Genomic DNA, 15,691 nt, shown 5'->3' with positions numbered 1-15,691 from the left:
TTTTCTGCCTCCTTTGTTCTGTTTTTGTGTTTTCTACCGACGATTATTTGTTGTTTGTGGAGTTTTCGGTAATTACCGGAATCTCCCCTTGATTACTGCATACCATGGCTACAACTGTGAGGAAGAATACGCTGGTTTTTGCCTTCGCTAAGGAAACACGACGTGTTCAGCCGACTGCTCTGGAAATTCATGATTGGCTTGATCAGGTACTTGGCATAAATTCTGATATGGTGCATACCACTCAGCTAGATACTGACAACTACTGTGTTTTCGTAAAGTTTTTGGATCCCGTTTCGGTCGATAAAATTATTGGAAAATTCGGGTATCATGTCGAATTTTTGCATAGAGACGGCTCTACAAGTAAAGTGGCTATCAGGAGAGCTGATGCTCTTTATAGATCTGTGCGGGTGTTAAATTTACCTATCGAGATAGATAATGAGAAAATCAAGGTTGCCCTGTCTCAATATGGTGAGGTAAAGGATATAGTTAACGAACGTTGGTCGAAGCAATTTAAAATTCAGAGCTTCAATGGTATTCGTTCGGTAGAGATGGAAGTAAAGACGAATATCCCGTCTCATATAACTGTTGACGGGCATAAAGCACACGTGATTTATACTGGTCAAACCCCTACGTGCCATATATGCAATGAATCGGGTCATTTAAGGCAGGACTGTCCCCGTCGTGTCTTTGTACTAAAAACAAATTTAGTCCAACGCCGCAAGATGACCTTGAGCGAAGTTTTGGCAACCGATAACACGGCCAAACAGGGTGAGGGTTCGGATCCTGTACTTAGTACTGGAACTATTGCTGTTGAAGGCAGTGATTTTCCACCCCTGGTACCACGCTTCAATTGTGATTCCTCTGCCCGTGAGTTAGACGTACTAACCAAGAAACGACCACTTGAACATACAGATGATCATTCTGATGATGACACCTCCCGACAATCTCCTGCTGTACGTAAACAGAAAGCTGGCGATGAAAATCTGCATGTGCCCCAAGACGAAATGCAAGTAGATTTAATTGCAGTTTCTGATACATCTCGCTCACTGCCAGAAAATGCAACGGCAGCTGCCGACAGCGAGAAAGTAGAAGTCCCCCAAGCAGTGTCAACTTGCCCAGCTGTAAACAGTGATAATCAGCTGTTTACCGACGGTAAGTTCGCGGAAGCGGTAGAACAACAACACCGCGACACCGCAACAGCACAGCAACCGGCACCAGAGTGTAAACAAGTGAAAGTGTTTACTCCTGAACCGGAAAATAAGCAAACACCGTCGCAAGCGTCACATCAACCGAAGGTAGCATGTAAACAGCAGGCAGTGTTTACAAACCAGGTCTCTCTAGACACTGCTGCTGAAGCGGCCGCGTCGAGTGTTGCCACAACAAAATCAGGTCAGGGTTTTCAGGGCGTCCACCGCCGTACGCTAAAACCACAACCGAATCTTACTGTTTCTCGCACCCAAGCCAAACAAAAAGCGGACAAGTCGGACGTAAAATCACAGAAAAATATACGATATGAAATTGTCAGAGAAGGTGCTCCAGATGAGCCTCCTGACACACTCAATGTAGAACAGCCCCTAAGTACTAAGGCGCGGGATGACAATGGCAGACAAACTAACGTTTAGCGACCGTGTTACTAGGACTGCTACCAAGTTCTGAATGACTGTAGTTCTAAACCGGATTTCAGCATACCAAAAGTAGGACAGACTTTTTTTTTTTTTTTTTTTTTTTTTTTTTTTTTTTTTTTTTTTTGACCAACTTTGTCCGTGGCCAATAGCAAGTTAGGGATGCAAGCATACTCTATCACAACGATCAATATAAATAAAATTCGAACCTCATTAAAGCTAGCTGCTCTCAAGGAATTTTTGTATGACTCTGGAACCGATATCGCTTTGCTACAGGAGGTTGTAACGACGGAATTTGTAATACCAGGATACACCGCAATTGTTAACGTATCTTGTGACACACATACAGGAACAGCGGTTCTGCTCAGGGAAGGGATTCCCGTATCTCAAGTGGAGCGGTTGGAATCTGGAAGGGCAATTAGTATTAACGTTTTAGGTACCACATTGATTAACTTATACGCGCCCTCAGGAAATAGTAATAGACAGGACAGGGCAGCATTTTATAAAGAGGAACTTATATATTTATTACGTCGAAACCCAAACAGTTTTATAATGGGCGGTGATTTTAACTGCGTGTTAAATCGTAAAGATCAACTACCACATTTTAACGGTTCTTTAGAACTTAAACGCCTAGTAATCGACCTAAAACTAAAGGACGCATGGGAACTAAAATATCCAACGAAGGTTGAATATACGTATATAACACAGACTTCGCGCAGTAGAATAGACAGAATCTATGTTTCCCAAAACTTGGAAAGATGTCTACTAAATTCAGAAATCGTACCTGTATATTTTAGTGACCACTGCAGTATGAAGGCGTGCATTAATTTAGCTCCACAGCCGATTCAGATTTTTAGGAACCAGTGGCAGCTAAATGTCTCTCTCTTAAAAGAGCAAGATTTGGCAGACGCGGTATCGGATGCGTGGACCTTATGTCTGCGATCGATCGAGAGGCACCCCACAGTATTAGACTGGTGGCTTAAGGTTGCAAAGCCGAGACTGAGAAAAGTGTGTATCAGATACAGCAGAGAAAGAGCGTGGGAGTTAAAAAACTGTATGGAATTTTATTACAGTTTGTTGCGAGACCTCTATGAACAGGCAAACGTGTCAACCATTAGATTACAAGACATCAGACACACCAAAGCGAAATTACTCGCCATTAAACGACAACAGATGGAAGGTTTATAACTGAAGTCAAAGGCGAAGTCGGTGGTAGATGATGAAACAACATCCTTATATCATCTGCTTCGGCATGCAAAGAATAGGCGACGCACTGTTATTAGTGAACTTAAACCCCCAATGGGACAACACTGACGTCTCAGAAGGAGATTCTAAATGCAGTATACCAGTACTACTATGCATTATATTCCTCCAGCCCACCTCACGAGGGGTCTCTGCAAGAGTTTCTCAGTGTTTTATCCCCACAGTTGACAAGTTCTGAAAACGACGAAATCCTTTCTGAAGTCAGTAACGAAGAGGTTCGTGAGACAATAACCAAGTCCCCGATGAATAAATCTGCTGGACCCGACGGACTCCCTGTAGAATTTTACAGAAAGTTCTGGTTTTTAATTGGTGACACGTTTACATGCATTGTCAATGACATTTTTAACGAGCAGACGATACCTGCAGATTTTAAAGATAGCAAAATTGTACTTCTACCGAAAAACAAAGGGACGAAAAGTTTAAACAATTACCGCCCTATTTCACTTTTAAACTCTGACTACAAAATAGTATGCAGGATTTTAAAAAAGAGACTTTCCCCTCTGACCGACAAATTAATTAGTCAACATCAGTCATGTGCAGCAAATAAAAGTATTTTTAATACGATTTCTGAATATAGAGACATCATCGCCTTAGCATCGGTTTCTAATATCAAATGTGCTTTACTTTTTATAGATTTTACTAAGGCTTTCGACTCGGTGAATCACCGCTTCCTATTTGAGGTACTGACAAAAATGGGACTCGTCCACAAAACAGTTAATGTTATAAAAAACGTTGCTACTGGTCTGAACGCTAAATTCGCTGTCAACTGTCAGCTGACGCGGCAAATTCAAATAAACCGTGGCATCCCACAGGGAAGTCCATTATCTATGTTTTTGTTTGTTGTGTCGTTAGAGCCCTTTTTAAGAAGTGTTCATGAAAGGTTAAAGGGCATAACTATAACTGGCAGGAAAACTGTAGTGTGAGCCTATGCTGACGATGTTGGTGTCGTCATAAGAGGGCAAGATGATGTAATTCGACTAGGGGCCATTCTTCAAAACTACCGCCGCGCATCGGGTGCGACAACGAACGAAAATAAAAGTACAATCCTGGGAATGCGGGGTCTTGAACGGATACAAATCGATTGGGCGAAGTCAGTTACCACACATAAAACCCTGGGGACAATCCTGACGGCATGTCCAATGAGGATGACAGCCCTCAATTGGAAAGAGGTTTTAACAAAGATTCAAGGGGGACTTATTGAGAACTCACAACGACTTATGAACCAGGTTCAGAGGGTCAGGTTCATTAACTTATGCATTCTCTCAAAGGCATTCTATATGGCACAAGTTTTTCCCTTGCCGAAGTTGATAGCTCAGAAAATAATGTCGAGGGTTGCAAATTTCTTATGGAAGGGGGAAATCTTCAGGGTTAACCTAAGAACTGCGACTTTACATCCTAGAAATGGAGGCCTCGGACTGGTGGACATACGCAATAAAGCTTCTGCGCTTTTCATAAAAAGGTCTTTAAACATATTTCACGCCAACCCAGGCAGTATTACTACACAATTGTTTAAATGTGTCCAACCAGAAAGCCTTCAACCACCGGCAGACGTACAAAAAATTAACCCCCGACTGCGATACATTAGGATCTTATACACAGAATTGAGCTATGTTAACGAGAAACTCAGAACTTCACTGCACATTACAGCCAGAGATATCATGAGACAAAGACAACAATATGAAGGACAAAATAAAATTGCCACGAAATATATGAGTCACAACTGGGATGCAATTTGGGAGAATATTAGTTTTAACGGGCTCAATTCAGATGTGGTAACGGCATGGTACAAAGCCGTCAATAATATTGTCAGCACCAACGAGCGGCTTTATAAAATTGGGAAAGCTGAAACCCCCTTATGTCAGAAATGTAACCTAGTTGACACTGTGATTCATAGATTTACGTGTGCTGGAAATCTCAACAATTGGCATTGGCTCAGGAAAAGTCTTGCACTACTGCAACGAACGTCACCCAATTCCATTACTCCTATGGTGCTTTTCAGACCTGAAACTAAATATTACCCGAAAACCAAAAATAATGCAATACACTGGTTAATGGGACAGTTTGTCCATTACATTATCAATAAAATAGGTGGTGACGACGAAACGGAATTCAAGCTTTTTATGCAAATGGAGTACAGCAACATTCAGCAATATGCAGACCACAGGAAAATGTATGGAAACATGTTGATCATTTTATTCGAACGAATAGGTGTTGGTTAAAGCGCACAGTCTAACACTAAATGTACTATTTTAGGGGTAATGAAGAAGTGAAGTATGACTCTACGTTCAAGATGAAGGAAATGCCTCTTCTTTTATCCATTCATGTTACGTCTGCTCCCCAATAAGTGTCTCATAAATGCTCGCTGTATATTGCAGTATAATCACATGTTTCTTAATCGAATGTCTGTTGACTGAAAACTCGAATGACGGCTTTGCAATGGGATCTCACCCCCAGATGTCGTACAATCAGTGCTCCTTACCACAATAAAGAGAGCAGGCGAAAAATATACACGACTATACCCGCTTTTCTATAACAATTAAAATGCACTGAAGGAGCAATTCGGTGGGAGTGATGGTGGGGGCATCGTGGCCAGGCCTCGAGTTCTTTGACCCCTGCCCTCGTTGTCCCCGTCATGCGCCTCCTGATATGCATCCTTATAAAAAACAATAAAAAGCGGTCCAAGGCGCCAGACTAAAGGAAAAGTGGCTAGGATAAAAAAAAAAAAAAAAAAAAAAGCTAGCTCAGTCGGTAGAGCGTCAGACTCTTAATCCCAGGGTCTTGGAAAAAAAAAAAAAAAAAAAAAAAAGTAGTAGAGCACTGGTCTCGTAAACCAGGAGTCGTGAGTTCGAACCTCACAGAAAGCATCTATTTTCTTAACTTTCCTGCAACGTGCGGAGCTACCTCGAGCAATATCTATCACATGGCAGTACACTGAATGAAAGGGATGTTCTACAACCTATGACAAGTATTCTACTGGCCTAGGAGGTTTTCTGAATGCATAGGCAGAACAGTGGTTTGTATGCATTTTGTAGTGTAATGTCATTCGTTTATGAGCGTCGCTACAGTGTGCATGCACGTTATCCATGTGAAGAGGCATAAGCAGATGCTACCATTCTGCGAGATTCCTGCAGAATGTGTACGAATTGCGTTGATATAGAGAGCACAAGTGAGCCAAAGTCAACGCGTCCGTGGCGCAATCGGCTAGCGCGTTCGGCTGTTAACCGAAAGGTTGGTGGTTCGAGCCCACCCGGGGGCGAAATCGTTTTAACCGTCACCGAGGTGAGGACATACATCAACTTTGTTAGAGATACACAGCTAGTGTGGCAATTTGGCTGCGAAGGAGTGATGCCACAGATGCTTATACACATTCAGGCAGGTGGCACTGTAGGTAAAAACATGGCCCTACACAGACGTTCTACTGTTTTCCTATTTATTCACCATGTGTGACACTGCAGTGGAGCGACGCCCACTACAAAAGACGTTTTATTTACATTCAATTTGAGCGTATACGTCGCGAGTGCCATATGACAGGGCCTGTCTCTCGATGTCGATTTGTATTTTGTGTCTCTTAAGTGTCGGTCTGCAGTAGGCCGCTGTTGGCCGAGCGACGTGCAGTCGCCTTACATGAAGCCCCATGGGCAACGCCAGTGCCACTGTGAACAACAGCAAACTGTAGCCAGAGAGTGGAGCCGAAAGGCGCATTTCGCAGTCGAGCCACGTTATCCCACAAGCTGTGCACTAGGACAAGAAATTGCAGACCGCAAACTTTTGGTGGCCTGACGGTCGTCGCCGATCGTAAGGGCGAAACAGTCGAGAGATTTGGAGAACGGCAATGTGGACACTCCCAGCAGCAGCAGTGCGCCAAATGAATTATCTGGTCGAGGGCTGCAAGATTCAGTGTGATGAAGTGAGAATTCGGGGATAGCTCGCAAATTCAAAGCTGCCGCATACTTAGCTCAGTGGTAGAGCACTGGTCTCGTAAACCAGGAGTCGTGAGTTCGAACCTCACAGAAGGCATCCATTTTTTTAACTTTCCTGCAACGTGCGGAGCTACCTCGAGCAATATCTATCACATGGCAGTACACTGAATGAAAGGGATGTTCTACAACGTATGACAAGTATTCTACTGGCCTAGGAGGTTTTCTGAATGCATAGGCAGAACAGTGGTTTGTATGCATTTTGTAGTATAATGTCATTCGTTTATGAGCGTCGCTACAGTGTGCATGCACGTTATCCATGTGAAGAGGCATAAGCAGATGCTACCATTCTGCGAGATTCCTGCAGAATGTGTACGAATTGCGTTGATATAGAGAGCACAAGTGAGCCAAAGTCGACGCCTCCGTATCGCAATCGGCCAGCGCGTTCGGCTGTTAACCGAAAGGTTGGTGGTTCGAGCCCACCCGGGGGCGAAATCGTTTTAACCGTCACCGAGGTGAGGACATACATCAACTTTGTTAGAGATACACAGCTAATGTGGCAATTTGGCTGCGAAGGAGTGATGCCACAGATGCTTATACACATTCAGGCAGGTGGCACTGTAGGTAAAAACATGGCCCTACACAGACGTTCTACTGTTTTCCTATTTATTCACCATGTGTGACACTGCAGTGGAGCGACGCCCACTACAAAAGACGTTTTATTTACATTCAATTTGAGCGTATACGTCGCGAGTGCCATATGACAGGGCCTGTCTCACGATGTCGATTTGTATTTTGTGTCTCTTAAGTGTCGGTCTGCAGTAGGCCGCTGTTGGCCGAGCGACGTGCAGTCGCCTTACATGAAGCCCCATGGGCAACGCCAGTGCCACTGTGAACAACAGCAAACTGTAGCCAGAGAGTGGAGCCGAAAGGCGCATTTCGCAGTCGAGCCACGTTATCCCACAAGCTGTGCACTAGGACAAAAAATTGCAGACCGCAAACTTTTGGTGGCCTGACGGTCGTCGCCGATCGTAAGGGCGAAACAGTCGAGAGATTTGGAGAACGGCAATGTGGACACTCCCAGCAGCAGCAGTGCGCCAAATGAATTATCTTGTCGAGGGCTGCAAGATTCAGTGTGATGAAGTGAGAATTCGGGGATAGCTCGCAAATTCGAAGCTGCCGCCTTTTTAGCTCAGTGGTAGAGCACTGGTCTCGTAAACCAGGAGTCGTGAGTTCGAACCTCACAGAAGGCATCCATTTTTTCAACTTTCCTGCAACGTGCGGAGCTACCTCGAGCAATATCTATCACATGGCAGTACACTGAATGAAAGGGATGTTCTACAACCTATGACAAGTATTCTACTGGCCTAGGAGGTTTTCTGAATGCATAGGCAGAACAGTGGTTTGTATGCATTTTGTAGTGTAATGTCATTCGTTTATGAGCGTCGCTACACTGTGCATGCACTTTATCCATGTGAAGAGGCATAAGCAGATGCTACCATTCTGCGAGATTCATGCAGAATGTGTACGAATTGCGTTGATATAGGGAGCACAAGTAAGCCAAAGTCAACGCGTCCGTGGCGCAATCGGCTAGCGCGTTCGGCTGTTAACCGAAAGGTTGGTGGTTCGAGCCCACCCGGGGGCGAAATCGTTTTAACCGTCACCGAGGTGAGGACATACATCAACTTTGTTAGAGATACACAGCTAGTGTGTCAATTTGGCTGCGAAGGAGTGATGCCACAGATGCTTATACACATTCAGGCAGGTGGCACTGTAGGTAAAAACATGGCCCTACACAGACGTTCTACTGTTTTCCTATTTATTCACCATGTGTGACACTGCAGTGGAGCGACGCCCACTACAAAAGACGTTTTATTTACATTCAATTTGAGCGTATACGTCGCGAGTGCCATATGACAGGGCCTGTCTCACGATGTCGATTTGTATTTTGTGTCTCTTAAGTGTCGGTCTGCAGTAGGCCGCTGTTGGCCGAGCGACGTGCAGTCGCCTTACATGAAGCCCCATGGGCAACGCCAGTGCCACTGTGAACAACAGCAAACTGTAGCCAGAGAGTGGAGCCGAAAGGCGCATTTCGCAGTCGAGCCACGTTATCCCACAAGCTGTGCACTAGGACAAAAAATTGCAGACCGCAAACTTTTGGTGGCCTGACGGTCGTCGCCGATCGTAAGGGCGAAACAGTCGAGAGATTTGGAGAACGGCAATGTGGACACTCCCAGCAGCAGCAGTGCGCCAAATGAATTATCTTGTCGAGGGCTGCAAGATTCAGTGTGATGAAGTGAGAATTCGGGGATAGCTCGCAAATTCGAAGCTGCCGCCTTTTTAGCTCAGTGGTAGAGCACTGGTCTCGTAAACCAGGAGTCGTGAGTTCGAACCTCACAGAAGGCATCCATTTTTTCAACTTTCCTGCAACGTGCGGAGCTACCTCGAGCAATATCTATCACATGGCAGTACACTGAATGAAAGGGATGTTCTACAACCTATGACAAGTATTCTACTGGCCTAGGAGGTTTTCTGAATGCATAGGCAGAACAGTGGTTTGTATGCATTTTGTAGTGTAATGTCATTCGTTTATGAGCGTCGCTACACTGTGCATGCACTTTATCCATGTGAAGAGGCATAAGCAGATGCTACCATTCTGCGAGATTCATGCAGAATGTGTACGAATTGCGTTGATATAGGGAGCACAAGTGAGCCAAAGTCAACGCGTCCGTGGCGCAATCGGCTAGCGCGTTCGGCTGTTAACCGAAAGGTTGGTGGTTCGAGCCCACCCGGGGGCGAAATCGTTTTAACCGTCACCGAGGTGAGGACATACATCAACTTTGTTAGAGATACACAGCTAGTGTGTCAATTTGGCTGCGAAGGAGTGATGCCACAGATGCTTATACACATTCAGGCAGGTGGCACTGTAGGTAAAAACATGGCCCTACACAGACGTTCTACTGTTTTCCTATTTATTCACCATGTGTGACACTGCAGTGGAGCGACGCCCACTACAAAAGACGTTTTATTTACATTCAATTTGAGCGTATACGTCGCGAGTGCCATATGACAGGGCCTGTCTCTCGATGTCGATTTGTATTTTGTGTCTCTTAAGTGTCGGTCTGCAGTAGGCCGCTGTTGGCCGAGCGACGTGCAGTCGCCTTACATGAAGCCCCATGGGCAACGCCAGTGCCACTGTGAACAACAGCAAACTGTAGCCAGAGAGTGGAGCCGAAAGGCGCATTTCGCAGTCGAGCCACGTTATCCCACAAGCTGTGCACTAGGACAAGAAATTGCAGACCGCAAACATTTGGTGGCCTGACGGTCGTCGCCGATCGTAAGGGCGAAACAGTCGAGAGATTTGGAGAACGGCAATGTGGACACTCCCAGCAGCAGCAGTGCGCCAAATGAATTATCTGGTCGAGGGCTGCAAGATTCAGTGTGATGAAGTGAGAATTCGGGGATAGCTCGCAAATTCAAAGCTGCCGCCTTCTTAGCTCAGTGGCAGCTCAGTGGTTAGTTGCGAGTCAGCCGCCGAGCGGGACGGACGTGTGGCGGAGCTGGACGTCTGGCTGTAGTAAACACAGGCTGAGTCGCTGCGTTTGAGGTTAGTGGTGCTGATAAGCCGCTATTCGTGTTGCACTTGTATTCATGAAGTTCTAGAATGAATAGGTCGAATTATTTGAGGAAAGACACAATCAAGTTTACTTTCGATCGAAATTTCGTTCGACCTAAAGCATTTGAAATTAAAGCATGGTTTATCGAAAAAGTATTGATTAACGGTGATGATGTTGTCGGAGTTTATCTCTCGTTTGTGACAAATGCTGTGTATCTGACGATGAAAAGTCCAGAATTATGTAGTTCCATTGTGGATCGTTGCGGAGGTAGCGTGAAGTTTAATCATTCTGATGGGAATGTGAGTGACGTTGCTGTTAGTCATGCTGGGTACGGGATTCGTACGATCAGAGTGTTTGAGCTCCCTTTTGAAATTCCGCCCGAAGAACTTAATGTTGCCCTTCGGCCTTATGGCAGAATTATTTCCAATGTGGCAGAAAGGTGGTCTGAAGCTCATATGTTTCCTGTCTTGAACGGCGTAAGGCAAATTAAGATTGAATTACAGAAGCATGTCCCCTCTTATCTTAATATTTGTGGGTATCGTGCTTTGATTATCTATGATGGGCAACCGCGGACTTGCGTTTTATGCAATTCCACGGAACACATTCGTGCAGAATGTTCACGGAGGCGTGTCCCGCAGTTACCGCGTGACGAGATGCCGAGTTCCGGTCCTGTTGTTGGTATGAAGTTGTCATACGCTGCCGCTGCTGACTTCCGCAGCCGAGGCGAGTCGGTGCCGCCTGTGCGCGGGGAGCCTGCTGCCTCGCGGGCGGTTGTCGATGATACTCCGGCTTCAAGCTCTAGATTTGCGGATGGTCTGCCGATCAGCTCCGCGCCCCTCGAATCTATGCCGACGCCAACTTTTTCCAACTCTCCCACTGTGGTTGCTCGTTCTTCCGCGGACTCGGCCGAAGATCCCCAAATACCCGCAACGGAGGTTTCCTTGCGTCGTCAGGATTCCCACCAACGTGAGGATATTGCCACTAGCTTCCGAGGAGTGGACGCTCCAGGCATCCACTCTGCGGGAACTATGAACGAAGATAGCAATGTGGACATTGGTTTCACGTTGGCGCCCACAGAAGACACTTGCGTCAAGGAAACCACAACGAGCGATAGTGTAGAATTGGAGACTGGGTTGCTACCAGTGGGAGCCATGGAAAAAGATGTGCCTCCTTCTGCCGTTGTGGAATGCGATACGCGGACTTTTGTCCGAAAAAAGGAACAGGCGACGTCAGACGTATCATCCGGTACTTCTCCTGACAGGTCGCAAACTTCATCTCCTGCTAGATCGCCGAAGAGATCTTCGAAGAAAGGCAAGAAGAGGAGATTGGCACACAAAGCAGCAGAGAGTTTAGCTCCTGCATTGCGGGAAAAGTTAAAACATTTAAGGGATAATGAACGACTACGAGAACAATGCCCAGTAGCACGAGTTAACGAGTGTACTGAAGCGGAGATGAGTCGTGCCGATGCAGATGATCTTCAACAACAACCTCGCGCACCGCTTGGCGTCGCAGGTTTGCAGACCGGCACTACTATGGATTTAGACCGAACTGTCTCAGGAAAAGGACTTGATTGGGCCGATGCCCAAGAAGATCGCACCGACCACGGAATGGAGATGGACCTGACACATGCTAGTGGCATTTAATTTTTTTTTTTTTAATGTCTGTTTTCTTTCCGACAGACAGAATGGAATGGTACAGACGTGACTCTGCATGGGGTATACTTCATTAGCCAATTTCTTTTACCTGCACCTATGCCAACGGAACTGACATATAATGTGACCACGATCAATATAAATCGGATTCGCAGTGAAACAAAAGTCGCTTCTTTAAAAGATTTCCTTTACCAGTCGGATACTGATATAGCCCTCCTACAGGAATTTAATGTCCACAACTTTTATGTCCCAGGTTTTCAAGAGATTTTAAATATTGCACCGGAAGCCACATGTGGGACTGCGATCCTTGTCAAAGATGGTATTGATGTGAAGGATATCTGTCTGTTAGAAAATGGGAGGGGCATCAGTTGTAAAATTTTTACTACTACTGTTTTAAATGTATATGTCCCCTCTGGTAACAACGCTAGAGATGATAGGGCTAATTTTTTTAAGAACGATATGGTCTATTTACTTAAGGGGAATCCGGCGGAAGCTTTAATCGGTGGTGACTTTAATTGTGTACTTCACAAAAAGGATCAGCGACCAAATTTTAACTTCTCCAGGGAACTGGCGGCTTTGGTGACAAACATGAAGTGGACAGACGTGTGGGAAAGCAAATACCCCACGTTAGTCAAATTTACGTACATCAGTAGTCGCTCGCAAAGCAGAATAGACAGAATATACGTCACAGCAAACCTGGAAAATAAAATCAGTAGTATCGAAGTAATTCCCACTACCTTTTCGGACCATCTCGCAGTGAAATGCAGCATTCGGTTTCAGAAGCAAGGAACGTATTGGGGTCGCCCCTTATGGAAGCTGAATACCCATATGTTGTTCGAGGGTGCCCTATCAAGAACAGTAGCGGAGGTATGGCAGGCTGCTCTACGTATGCGCCATAAATACAGCTCTCGCCTTGCGTGGTGGACTTCATGTGCTAAAAAGAAATTGAGATCATCCCTAATAGCTTACGGGAGGGAGCGAGCGATGTGGTCTCGCAATACCGTTGAATTTTACTATACATGCTTAAGGGAACTATCAGCTCAGCAGATGACTGATGAGGTTTTCATTGAAATAAAGAAGATCAAGGCTCACCTCATAAGTCTCAAGCGACAACAGCTGGAGGGTTTAAAAATTAAATCTCGTGTCCCGACAACGGTGGAGGACGAAAACGCATCGCTGTACCACTTACTCGAACATGAAAGAAATAGAAGACGAGCGTTTATTGCTTGTCTTAGAGTGGGCGATAACCGGGTGCTGACGGAACACTCTGACATTTTAAATGCAGTTTATGGATTTTATCGTACGTTATATACTGATACCCGGTATAATCTAGACTGTGCGAACGATTTGCTACGAACTACAGGTATCGACAACGTTATCAATGACGAGGACAATGTGTCCCTTACCACTGCGATCACATGTGAGGAGGTGTTTGATATACTTAAATATTCGCCTACCCGTAAGTCCCCAGGGCCTGATGGCTTGCCTGTAGAGTTTTATTGTAAATTTTGGCCTCTCATCGGTAATCAATTCACAGAAGTGATAAATGAAGTGTTGCAAGGTGTTACTGTTCCACGCGAGTTCAAAGAAAGCGTAACTGTGCTAATACCAAAGGGAAGGAACGCGACAGTTAAAGATCTCAATCAATTGAGACCAATATGTTTGATGAACTCGGATTATAAAATAATTGCACGTGTACTGAAGGAAAGACTGAGACCTCTAATGGAGAAGATCATAGGTGACCACCAAACCTGTCTCTCGGGGCGGAATATTTTTTAAAACTGTTTGTGAATATAGGGATGTCTCTGCAATTTTTGCAACGTCATCCTCACCAGGAGGCCTTGCCTTTATCGACTTCTCAAAGGCTTTTGACAGGGTCAACCACTTATTTTTGTTCAGAACGTTGACCTATGTGGGTTTTAGTCAACATTTTGTGCAAGTTTTAATTAACATTGTTGAAGGCATCCAAACACAAGTGTCTGTAAATGGGCATTTCACTCCACCCATTGAAATTCGCAACGGCGTCCCGCAGGGAAGTCCTTTGTCAATGCTCCTGTATGTTGTTGCACTGGAGCCTTTACTAAGGAGACTCGATGTCGATCTTGAGGGCATCACGATATCTGGCGTTAACAACGTCACCAATGCATATGCTGATGACGTTGGAGTGGTTATTCGTAGTAACGAAGATTTAGAGAAATTAACTACGAATATTCAGATCTTTTGTGAAGCTACAGGCGCTAGGGTTAACGAGGTGAAGAGTTCGTTTTTAAATCTTAAAGGTCTTCAAGATGTCCGTTTGGAATGGGCACGCTCCGTCGATCGTCACACCGCTCTGGGTGTCACCTTTTACCGATGTCCGCTTCAGACCATGACCTACAATTGGAAGAAAGTACTGGATACAATCAGAGGAGCCACAATACTCAATCAGACCAGACATCTGAACATTAAACAACGAATCAGAATAATTAATTGGTCCATTTTATCAAAAGCTATATATATAGGTCAAATATTGCCAGTTTCGAAACCCATTGCCAAACGTATAATGAGTATCATTTGCCGATTTATATGGACAGGGAATATTTTTAGAGTAGCAGTCGGTACAGTTACGTTACCTTCCGCTGAAGGTGGCCTAGGTTTAACAGATATATGGCGGAAGACTACGGCGTTATATATAAAGAGGACCCTACAAATTATAGAAAAACATCCACATAGTATTACAGCCAGGCTGTATCGACTCCTACAGCCAGAAAATTTACGTCCACCCATAAATATAGGCGGAATTAATTATAAATTGAAATATATTCGCCAGTTCTTTTTAGAGATTAGCTACATGGACAGTATTGTCACGAATCCACAATCAAGGAATTGCAGGAAATTAATGGAACTCTTAACAACGAAAGAACATGTCAACAAAATGGAGTGCAGATATCCCGACAAAGACTGGAAAAGAATTTGGAAAAATATTAGTAATCGAGAACTGTCTTCCGACATTCAGGCAACCTGGTACCGAGTTGTTAATAACGTAGTTTCCACTAACGAAAAGTTGCACTCTATTGGTCTTAGTGACACGATTGTGTGCACCCGATGTGACGCAGTTGACACATTGATCCACCGCTTTCTCTGTGGCGGATACGCCGAAATATGGAGGGGACTCCAACGGCGGGTAGCCTTTATAACCAGAACTGTTAGTACTGAGATCAATGTTGAAAAATTACTCTTCCCCGATGGTGTTTTCTTCCCTGTCCAGAAAACCAATGCTGTGTTGTGGTTGTTTGGCAATTATGTACATTACGTTATATCTGAACACGGCAATGACCGTGTTTTAGAATACGAATTATACGAACGAGCAAAATATTATCAGATATGTACGCGCAGGGACCACAAAAAAACTTTTGGTAACATGTTACACATTCTGTTTCAGAGACAAGGGATTGGATAAACATCTTAATAGCCCTCGTCTACGAAAAATGTAGTCACAGGCCAAAGTAGGGGATCGCTGTTGAGGGTGAAGTACGGTGGGGACTTCGTGTGCCCCAGGGCCGCTACGGTAGCCGTGAAGGCCTCGGACAGAACCCCGAAACGGCACTGCGGCTTCACACTTACTGCTGGATGAACCCCAT

The 15,691-nt window shown here is 44.9% G+C and overlaps 7 non-coding genes across 7 annotated transcripts; all 7 read left to right on the top strand.

Moving 5' to 3' along the window:
- Positions 1–6,067: 6,067 nt before the first annotated feature.
- On the top strand, positions 6,068–6,141 carry Trnan-guu (transfer RNA asparagine (anticodon GUU)). The gene has a single exon. It is a non-coding gene; the product is annotated as a tRNA-Asn (tRNA).
- A 689-nt stretch (positions 6,142–6,830) lies between these two features.
- Positions 6,831–6,902, top strand: Trnat-cgu (transfer RNA threonine (anticodon CGU)). The gene has a single exon. It is a non-coding gene; the product is annotated as a tRNA-Thr (tRNA).
- A 318-nt stretch (positions 6,903–7,220) lies between these two features.
- Positions 7,221–7,294, top strand: Trnan-guu (transfer RNA asparagine (anticodon GUU)). The gene has a single exon. It is a non-coding gene; the product is annotated as a tRNA-Asn (tRNA).
- A 689-nt stretch (positions 7,295–7,983) lies between these two features.
- Positions 7,984–8,055, top strand: Trnat-cgu (transfer RNA threonine (anticodon CGU)). Its single transcript has one exon. It is a non-coding gene; the product is annotated as a tRNA-Thr (tRNA).
- Positions 8,056–8,373: 318 nt separating this feature from the next.
- On the top strand, positions 8,374–8,447 carry Trnan-guu (transfer RNA asparagine (anticodon GUU)). The gene has a single exon. It is a non-coding gene; the product is annotated as a tRNA-Asn (tRNA).
- A 689-nt stretch (positions 8,448–9,136) lies between these two features.
- On the top strand, positions 9,137–9,208 carry Trnat-cgu (transfer RNA threonine (anticodon CGU)). Its single transcript has one exon. It is a non-coding gene; the product is annotated as a tRNA-Thr (tRNA).
- Positions 9,209–9,526: 318 nt separating this feature from the next.
- Positions 9,527–9,600, top strand: Trnan-guu (transfer RNA asparagine (anticodon GUU)). Its single transcript has one exon. It is a non-coding gene; the product is annotated as a tRNA-Asn (tRNA).
- Positions 9,601–15,691: the final 6,091 nt, after the last annotated feature.

The sequence above is a fragment of the Schistocerca gregaria genome, chromosome 5 (assembly GCF_023897955.1).
Source record: "Schistocerca gregaria isolate iqSchGreg1 chromosome 5, iqSchGreg1.2, whole genome shotgun sequence".
NCBI classification, from domain to species: domain Eukaryota; kingdom Metazoa; phylum Arthropoda; class Insecta; order Orthoptera; family Acrididae; genus Schistocerca; species Schistocerca gregaria.
Note: the sequence above shows the minus strand (reverse complement) of the source record. Positions and strands in the feature narration are given on the sequence as shown.